Genomic DNA, 10,216 nt, shown 5'->3' on the forward strand with positions numbered 1-10,216 from the left:
GTCTAAAAATGAATTAAAATAGTTTCTCTTCATACATTTAGTATGAATGACCTCTTTGTGCTGAAAATTTGGAAAAAGGGCAAAAACATGTCAACTATAAAACATGAACTCTTTTCCAAACTAATTAAAGGCATTTTTCAATTTTGCTTTCTTTTATGAACAGAGAATTTGGTCATAAATTGATTTTAATACTACAACTGTGTCTTTTTCTTTACATGAGGAAGAAAAATACAGAAGATGTAGTCTTAGACAAAGAAGACAGAATCTGCCTAACTGGATACAGTGAGTATGCTGGGATCTGTTTAGAGCTCAGTGCTTATTCATACCTATAATTAGGAACAAATTCTCTGCCAAATAAACTTACACTTTTGAATCTTTCTTGACTATGCCAATTATGATTTAAATCTTCCAGGATAAAGAAGGATTATTTTCTATACCTGCATAAATAACTTACATTTCAAACTCAGTAATTTTAAAATGGCACATGAAAAAAAAATTAGAGGATTACAATGGGTCTTCTGAATATTCTGGATTCCCATGATATTTAAAGAATTCAGTCTCTTCTGTGATTATACTGGACTCTTAGGTTTGGCAACAGAATTTGAAGGGTGCTCACTGTAAACAGATGTTTAGGGGAAGACTGGCTAGATAAAAGAGAAAAATAATAACAAGTGCAGGTCGATATGACATAAATTGGGGAAAGTAAATGAAAATTTTCCAAAATAAAGGTAATTAATGTGTAAACATCTACAGTCTCCTCAGCAATAGCAGCTTAAAATTTTTTAAATAATAATTAAAAAATCTAGAAGCAGGTGGATTCCTAGAAAGATACAACCTACCAAGACTGAATCAGGAAGAAATTAAAAATCTAAACAGACCAATTACAAGTAATGAAACTGAATCAGTAATCAAAAAACTCCCAACAAAAGTCCAGGGCCAAATGTCTTCACAGATGAATTCTAAGAATCATTTAAAGAAGAGATAACACTTATCCTTCTCAAACTATCCCAAAAAATTTCAGAGGAAGGAACACTTCCAAAGTCATCGACAAGGATAGCATCATCCTGATGCCAAAATCAAAGACGTCACAAAAAAAAAAGAAATCCCAGGCCTGTGTCAATGGTAAACATAGATGCAAAAATCATCAACACAATGTTAGTAAACCAAATGCAAAAATACATTAAAAGGACCATACACCATGATCAAGAAGAATTCATTCCAGGGATTCGAGGATAGTTCAAAAATCATAAATCAATCAATGTGACACCACATGAGCAAAATAAGGACTTCTCTGATGGTTCAGTGGTTAAGAATCTGCCTGTTAATGCAGGGAACACTGGTTCGATCCTGGCCAGGGGACATTCCACATGCTGTGGGGAGACTAAGCCCTCACACAGTAACTACTGAAGCCCAGGTACCCTAGAGCCCGTGTTCCACAAGAGAAGCTGCCACAAGGAGAAGCCCACACACGACAACTAGTGAGTAGCCCCCAACTTGCTGCAACGAGAGAGACTGTGCACAGCAACAAAGACCCCAAACAGTCAAAAACAAATAATAGTAAAAACTTTTAATTCTTAAAACCAACACAAACCAAAAAATTAAATAAAGGATAAAATTATATGATTATCTCAATAGAAGCAGTAAAAGCTTTTGACAAAATTTAGCATCCATTTATAATAAAAACTTTGAACAAAGTGGATATATAGGGAGAATAAGTGAAAGTGAAAGTCACTCAGTCGTGTCCAACTCTTTGCCACCCCATGGACTATACGGTCCATGGAATTCTCCAGGCCAGAATACCGGAGTGGGTAGCCTTTCCCTTCTCCAAGGGATCTTCCCAACCCAGAGATCGAACCCAGGTTTCCAACATTACAGACAGATTCTTTGCCAGCTGAGTTACTGGGAAGCCCAAGAATACTGGAGTACCCTATCCCTTCTCTGGGGGATCTTCCAGACCCAGGATTCAAACCAGGGTCTCCTGCATCACAGGCGGATTCTTTACCAACTGAGCGATCAGGGAAGCCCATAAAGAGCATACTTCAACGTAATAAGGACCATAGACAACAAACCCGCAGCCAACATCGTTGTTGTTGTCACTCAGTCATGTCCAACTCTTTGCAACCCCATGGACTGTAGCCCACCAGGCTCATCTGTCTATGGAATTATCCAGGCAAGAATACTGGAGTGGGTAGCCATTTTCTTCTCCAATGAATTCCCAACACAGGGGTCAAACCCATGTCTCCTGCGTTGGCAGGCAAATTCTTTATCTCTGAGCCTCCAGGGAAGCCCAGCCCACATCATACCCTGCAGTGCAAAACTGAAAGCATTTCCTCTAAGATCAGAAACAAGGCAAGGTTGCCCACTTTCACCACTTTTATTCAATAGAGCATTAGAAATCCTAGTCACGGCAATCGGAAAGAAAAAAAAAAAGGGAATCCAAATTGAAAGGAAAGACATAAAACTGTCACTATTTGCAGATGACATGACATATCGAGAAAACCTTAAAGATACCACACACACACACACACACAAAAACTATTAGGAATAACAAGTTCAGTAAAATTGCAAGATACAAAGTTAATATACAGAAATTTGTTATGTTTCTATATACTAGCAATGAACTATCAGAAAAATTTGAAAAACAATCTCCTTTATAGTTGCATCAAAAATAATAAAATACCTAGGAATAAATCTAACAAAAGAAAGAAGGTACTAGCTGCTCAGTCATGTCCAGCTCTTTGAGTCGCCATGGACTGTAGCCTACCAGGTTCCTCTGTCCATGGAATTCTCCAGGCAAGAATACTGGAAGGGATTGCCATTTCCTTCTCCAAGGACCAAACCTGGGTCTCCTGCATTGCAGGCAGATTCTTTACAGTCTAAGCCACTAAGGAAGCCTAACAAAGAAGAAGGTAAATGATCCATACTCTAAAAACTGTAAGACATTAATGAAAGTAACTGAAGATGACACAAACAAATAGAAAGAATGCTCACAGATTGAAAGAATATTGCTAAAATGTCCATACTACCCAAGGCATTCTACAGCTTCAATGCAATCCCTTTCAAAATACCAACAACATCTGTGACAGAACTAGAACAAGCAATCCTGAAATGTATGTAGAAATGCAAAAGACACCAAAATAGCCAAAGCAATCTTGTGAAAGAAGGACAAAGCTAGAGGTATTACTCTCCCTGATTTCAAGTTATACTAGGAAGCTACAGTAATTGAAACAATAGATTGGCAAAAAAAGAAAAAAGCATAGATCATGAAAGAGAATAGAGAGTTCAGAAATAAACTCATGCTTATATGCTCAATTACTCTGTGACAAAAGAGCCAAGAATATACAACAGGAAAAAGACAGCTTCTTCAATAAATAATGTTGCAAAAACTGGACAGCTACATGCAAAAGAACTGGACCACTTTCATATACCATATGCAAAACTAAATTCAAAATGGATTAAATAACTAAAATGTAAGACTTGAAGCCATAAACCTCCTAGAAGAAAACATAGGCAGTAACCTCTATGATATTGGTCTTAGCAATATTATTTTGAATCTGTTCCTCAGACAAGGAAAACAAAAGCAAAAATAAATAAGTAGAACTACATCAAAATAAAACTTTTGCACAGCAAAGGAAACCATCAACAAAAACAGAAAGGAAGTCTATGGAATGAAAAAAGATATTTGCAAAACAATATATTTGATAAGGGGTTATGTCCAAAATATGTTAAGAACTCAATATCAAAAAGTAATCAGAAGACCTGACTAGATACTTTTTCAAAGATTTGGCCAACAAGCACTTGAAAATATGTCAATATATTATTCATCAGGGAAGTGCAAAATCAAAACTATGAGATATCACCTAATACTTATCAAAATGGTTATCATCAAAAAGAAAATAAATGGTAAGTTGTTGGTAAGAACGTGGAGAAAAAGGAACCCTTGTGCACTGGTGATAGAATTGTAAATGAAAATAGAACTACCATGATCCAGCAATTCCACTTCAGAGTATTTACCTGAAGAAAACAAAAACACAAAGTTGAAAAGATACATGCATGTCTATGTTCATTGAATTGCTATTTACAATAGCCAAGATATGATAGCAATCTAACTGTCCATCAACAGATAAAAAGATAAAGATGTGATATATATTGTACATATGTTTGTGTGTGTGTGTGTGTGTGTATACATATATATATATATAGTTAATTTTATGTGTCAGCTTGACTGGGTTACAGTGTACAGATATTTGGTGAAACATTATTTTGGATGTTTCTGTGAAAATTTTTTTGGATCAGATTAATATTTAAATTTGTGGCTTTGAATAAAGTAGATTACAATTCATAATGTGGGTGAGCCTCAAACAATCAGTTGAGGGTCTTGGTAAAACCAGATTGGTTTCCCCTGAGCAGGAAGAAATTCCACTAACTATCGCCTTTGGATGTGACCTGCAACTATTTCCTGGGTCTCCAACCTGCTGGTCTACTCTGCAGATTTTGGATTACCAAGTCTCCACAAGTACATGAGCGGATTCCTTAAAATAAGTCATTATCTCTCTTTTTTCCTCTTTCCCTCCCTCCCTCAACTCACTCTGTCTCTCTGTCTCTCTCTCTCCACATATCCTGTTGGTTCTATTTCTTTGAAAACAACCTGCCTGATACAACCCAAAAGTGTATTTCAATCTTTCTTATTTGTATTACAATTTTTGAAGAAAATAACTTACACTAGATAAAAAATTCAAATAATACAGAGAAACAAAACAAAGCATAAAAGCCCCCACAAATATCACGGCCCTGTGTTAAGCTCCATTGCTGCATTTTTAAATTAAATTTTATCAGAGTATAGTTGCTTTCCATGTTGTGCTAGTTTCTGCCGTGCAGCAAAGTGCATTAGCCGCACACATTCACATACGTATGACCCCTCCCTTCTGGACTCTCCATTCGGGTCACCACAGTGCATTAAGTAGAGTTCCCTGTGCGATATAGCCTGTTCTCATCAGTCATCCATTTTACACACAGTATCAATAGTGTATACGTGTCAGTCCCCATCTCCCAGTTCCTTCAACTGCCCTCTTCCCCCTTGGTATTCATACATTTGTTGTTTACACCTGTGTGTCCAGTTCTGCTTTGCAAACGAGATCATCTATACTGTTTTTCTAGATTCCACATATATATGTGTGTTAATACATGATATTTTTATTTCTCTTTCTGACTCACTTCTGTCTCTATGACACTCTCTTGAATAGATCATAAGGCCCAGCAATACCACTTGTGTGCCTATAACCAGAAGAAAAAAAAATAATAATTCAAAAAGACACATGCACTCCAATGTTTATTGCAGCACTATTTACAATAGCCAGGACATGGAAGCAACCTAGATGTCCATCAGCAGAGGAATGGATAAAGAAGATGTGGTACATAATTACTATATTTTGATGAACATCTTTTTGGAATGTTCTCTCTCTATCCACACTCTTTCTGGCCTACTTTTCTTTTTCAGTCAACAATTTGTCATGAGTTCCTTTCTGTGACAATATACAGTTTATTTTAAAAGAAGCATAACATTTCAGGGACGTGTAAGTTATTTCCAATTTTTGATAATATATGCATATGGGGCTGCTATGAAATCCTACACCCTAAAATTACATTTTCCTCAGATGTGGTTATCTCCTTCTTCTGAAGACTCTTAAGAAGGATTTCTGGATAAAGTTATTTTTTGCAAAGAGAAAACTCAGGGTCAGAAAGATTTTTCAAGTGTAGCAAAAAGAGTGTAAGTTTGGTTACAATTCATAGCTAAGGTCTGTCAAGTTTTGTCTAGACTACTAAGAAGATTTTTCTTCAATAAATATCTCACTGCAGAAGTTCCATTCACTATAGCAAATTTATATCATCTACTGAGGCCACATCTTTGACAGAGCCTCAGATTTTATTTACTGTAATCACCTACTAGAAAAGAAGGTAAATCTGTTAGTGATTACTTATAGAGTTTTATATATCTATTAAAAGATGATAGAAATCAAAAGAGTTACTTGGGAACATCTTTTAGACTGAATGCATGTGGATTCCTAGGATTCCTGGCAGCTTTTGATTATTTTAAAGCAATTTATGTGCAGAAACAAAGGTCTGATTACCAGTGTTGCTGTTGGGAAAGTAAAAGTTTCACTAATATGGAGAAAAGGTATAGACTCTGTAAAAAGAATAATGGATATATGTGGAACTAACTCATGAACAAGCTTTCTGTCTTCATCAAGATTTTGATGATATTGAATAGAATATCTTGCATTTCATTTAACTAGATAATCAGTATGTTTTAAAAATTTAGTCTTCCTAAATACTTTTACTTATCCAAATAAAATGATCTGTGTACCCAGCCACCAACTTATATGCTAAGTACCCAATAAATGCTTACTAAAAGAAAGAAGAAATGAATGAATCCAGGAAGGCCAAGTTATTTATACTCATCCACATTATTAACATTTATAACTGATAATTAGGGAGTAAGCATATGTCTGTCTTTCCTATAGGAGATAAAACTAGAGCTAGTTTATAGGCCAGCACTTTCAGTATGGTAGTCACTAGCTACATGTGGTCATTTAAATTTAATTAAATTTTAAAATTTAGTTTCTCAATTACAACAGGTGCATTCCAAGGCTTGGTAACTCCACACAACTAGTGGCTACCATATGGGGCAGAACAGATATCAGGTATTTCCATTACTGCAGAAAGTTCTATTGCACAAGCCTATTGTAGGCTATAGATGAAGTAGCTCAGTCATGTCTGACACTTTGCGACCCCATGAACTGTAGCCTATCAGGCTCCTCCATCCATGCAATTTCCCAGGCAAGAGTACTGGAGCAGGTTGCCATTTCCTTCTCCAGGGGATCTTCCTGACCCAGGGATCAAACCCAGGTCTCCCGCATTGCATGCAGATGCTTTACTGTCTGAGTCCCCAGGGCAGCCTGTAGGCTATGCTCAACTACTAAAAATTTCCTTTCTATGAAATGAAAAGGAATCATAATGAAGATATGGCAACACAATTAATCACTGACAATGAGCTGCTTTTCTATTACTAAAATATAGTTATACATTAATTTCAGATGCACAACATAGTGATTCCACATCTAAACACATTACAAAATTATCATTACAATAAATCTAGTAACCATCTGTTGATACTGATGATATTCCCTATGCTGTACAATATCTCCCATGATTTATTTCTCTCATATCTGACAGTTTTTACCTCTTAATTCCCTTCATTTATTTCATTCATTTCCCCCATCCCTTCCCATCTGGCAACCACATATTTTTTTCTCTGCAACTGTTAAGTCTTTGTTTTGTTTAATTTGGGTTTTTTTTTTTTTTTTTTTGGTTTAGATTCCTCAAAAAGTAAATCATACAATATTTATCTTTTTAAAGTTTTTAAAATTTAAATCTTACATTGTTACAATAGGATATAAATGTTAGAATGATATAAAATATTAATTGAGGGCTTGCCTGGTGGTCCAGTGGTTAAGAATCCACTTTGCAATACAAGTGATACTGGTTTGATCCCTAAACCAGGAAGACTCCACATGCCATGTAAAAACTAAGCCTATGAGCCACAACTACTGAAGCCCATGTTCTAGAGCCCATGCTCCACAAGAGAAACCACTGGAATGACAAGCCCATGCACTGCAACTAGAGAGGAGCCCCCACTCACTACAATAGAGAAAGCCTGCCCACAACAAGTCCAGTGCAGCCAAAAATAAAATAATTTTTTAAAGTATTGTTATAAAAATATTCATTGAAAATTTCCCACAATCCCGTTAATCCCTAGGAGAAAGTTCAATCTGAATTAGTGAAAAGTCTTATGCAAACATTTTATTAAAGAGTTATAAAACTGAATTTCCTACATTTCCTCTCCTCTCTGTCTTTTAACCTCCAACTCCAACCCCACCACCATCCTCTTCCTCTTTACTTTCAGAGGATGCTTTTGCCAAATATTTCACAGTGAAAATGATAATTATCAAACAGTATACAGGTACACCTCAGAGATGTCCACAATAAAGAGAATATTGCAATAAGGTCAGTCATTCAAATATTTTGGTTTCCCAATGCATAAAATTTTATGATTATGTTAATACTATAGTATACTAAGTATACAATCATGTTATGTCTTAACAAATGTGCATACCTCAATTTAAAAATGCCTTATTGCTACATATGGTAACCATCATCCGAGCTTTCAGCAGGCCATAACATTTTGCTGGTGGAGGATTTTCCACACTGTGAGAATTACTAAAATGTGTGACACAGAGAGGCAAAGTGGGCAACTGTTGTTAAAAAAATAGCCCAACAGACTGGTTCAATTCAGGGTTACCACAAAACTTCAATTTGTAAAAAAAAAAAAAAAAAATACAATATATATGAAGCACAATAAAGTGAAGTGCAATAAAATGAGGTATGGCTGTATCAATTTGCTAGGGCTCCCATACCAACGGACCACAAATTGGGTGGCTTACTAACCGAAATTTATTGTCTCACAGTTTGGGAGGACAGAAGTCTGAGACGAAGGTGTGACAAGTCTGAGATCAAGTTCTTTCTGAGGACTGTGAGGAAGATTCTGTTCTTTGCCTCTCTCCTGGTTTCTGGTGGTTTGCTGGCAACCTTTAGTGTTCCTTGGCCTACAGACACAGCACCACAATTTCAGTCATCTCTATGGCATTCTTCAAGTCTCTGTGTTCAAATGTCCCCTTTTTATAAGGACACAGTCATGTGAGATTAGGTCCATCCCAATGATTTCATCTTAATTTAATCATCTGCAAAGACCCTGTGTCTAAATAAAGTCACATTCACAGGTACTGGGGATTAGAACTTTCAACATTCTGTATGGGGGATACAACTCAACCCATGACAGAGACACTCCCTTAACCTACAGTTATCTCCACTAACATCCCTCTTTCATTCTTGTCTTCTGTTTCTTGGTGGCTCAGAGGTTAAAGCGTCTGCCTCCAATGCGGGAGACCCAGGTTCGATCCCTGGGTCGGGAAGATCCTCTGGAGAAGGAAATGGTAACCCACTCCAGTATTCTTGCCTGGAGAATCCCATGGACGGAGGAGCCTGGTAGGCTACAGTCCACAGGGTCGCAAAGAGTTGGACACGACTGAGTGACTTCACTTTCACTTTCACTTTCTGTTTCAATGGAGGGTATGCCCAGCCTTCCAATAAAAGCTGGTCTATCCAGGTGTGCTGTTGATCCTACACCTCATCACTCAATTAATTAAACTTCCACTCTTCTATATTTTCAATAATTGCCTTCTTGCTGAACACTTTTCATTTGCTTTCCCATTCATCTCAAGTTTACAAGAACATTCATCATTCCTGAATCCTTCAACCTTCCTCCTATCTTTTTTCCTACACTTCTCTGCTACCTTTCTTGACAATGTCTCCACATAACACTCTTTTGCCTTCAAATCACATTTACTCTTCATCTACTACAATCTGGCTTCTACTCCCATCCTTCTACCACTGAAACTACTCTTGTTCTGGGGATAGATGACTATGTTACTAAATCCAAAGAACAATTTTCTATCAACTTACTTGATCACTGAGAGTCATAGGCAGCAAACCTATCACTTGCAACTTTCAAGGCCACTCTCTTCACTGTCTTACACCTCTTGGTTTTAATCTTTGTAGCTTTTAAAGAATAAATTTTATTTTTATAACAGTTTTAGATTTACAGAAAAGTTGTAAAGACAGTACAGCGATATCTCATATGTCACATACACAATTTCTCTTATTCTTATCAAGGTATGTTTGTTATAATTAATAAACCTATATTGACACATTAGCAATAACTACAGTTCATCCTTAATTCAGATTTTCTTAGTTTTCACCTAAGGTCCTTCTTTTTTTCCAGGATGCCACATATGTTTAGTCATCAAGTCTCCTTAGGTGTCTCTAGCCTGGGACAGTTTATCAGACTTTCCTTTTTTTATGACCTTAACAGTTTTAAGGATTATTTTCAGAATGCCCCTCTACTGGGACTTTCCTGATGCTTTCTCATAATTAGACTGGAGTATGTGTTTGTGAGAAGGAACACCACAGAATTAAAGTGACACTTTTATCACATTGTAACAAATACACATGCTATCAACATGACTCATCACTGTTGATGTTGAGCTTGATCACCTGGCTAAACTAGTATTTGTCAAGTTTCTCTGTTGTAAAATTATTC

General features: G+C 36.4%; 1 non-coding gene across 1 annotated transcript; it reads left to right on the forward strand.

Moving 5' to 3' along the window:
• Window positions 1–8,957: 8,957 nt before the first annotated feature.
• Window positions 8,958–9,030, forward strand: TRNAW-CCA. The gene has a single exon. It is a non-coding gene; the product is annotated as a tRNA-Trp (tRNA).
• The last annotated feature ends 1,186 nt before the right edge of the window (window positions 9,031–10,216 follow it).

The sequence above is a fragment of the Cervus canadensis genome, chromosome 5, assembly GCF_019320065.1.
Source record: "Cervus canadensis isolate Bull #8, Minnesota chromosome 5, ASM1932006v1, whole genome shotgun sequence".
Lineage (NCBI taxonomy): Eukaryota > Metazoa > Chordata > Mammalia > Artiodactyla > Cervidae > Cervus > Cervus canadensis.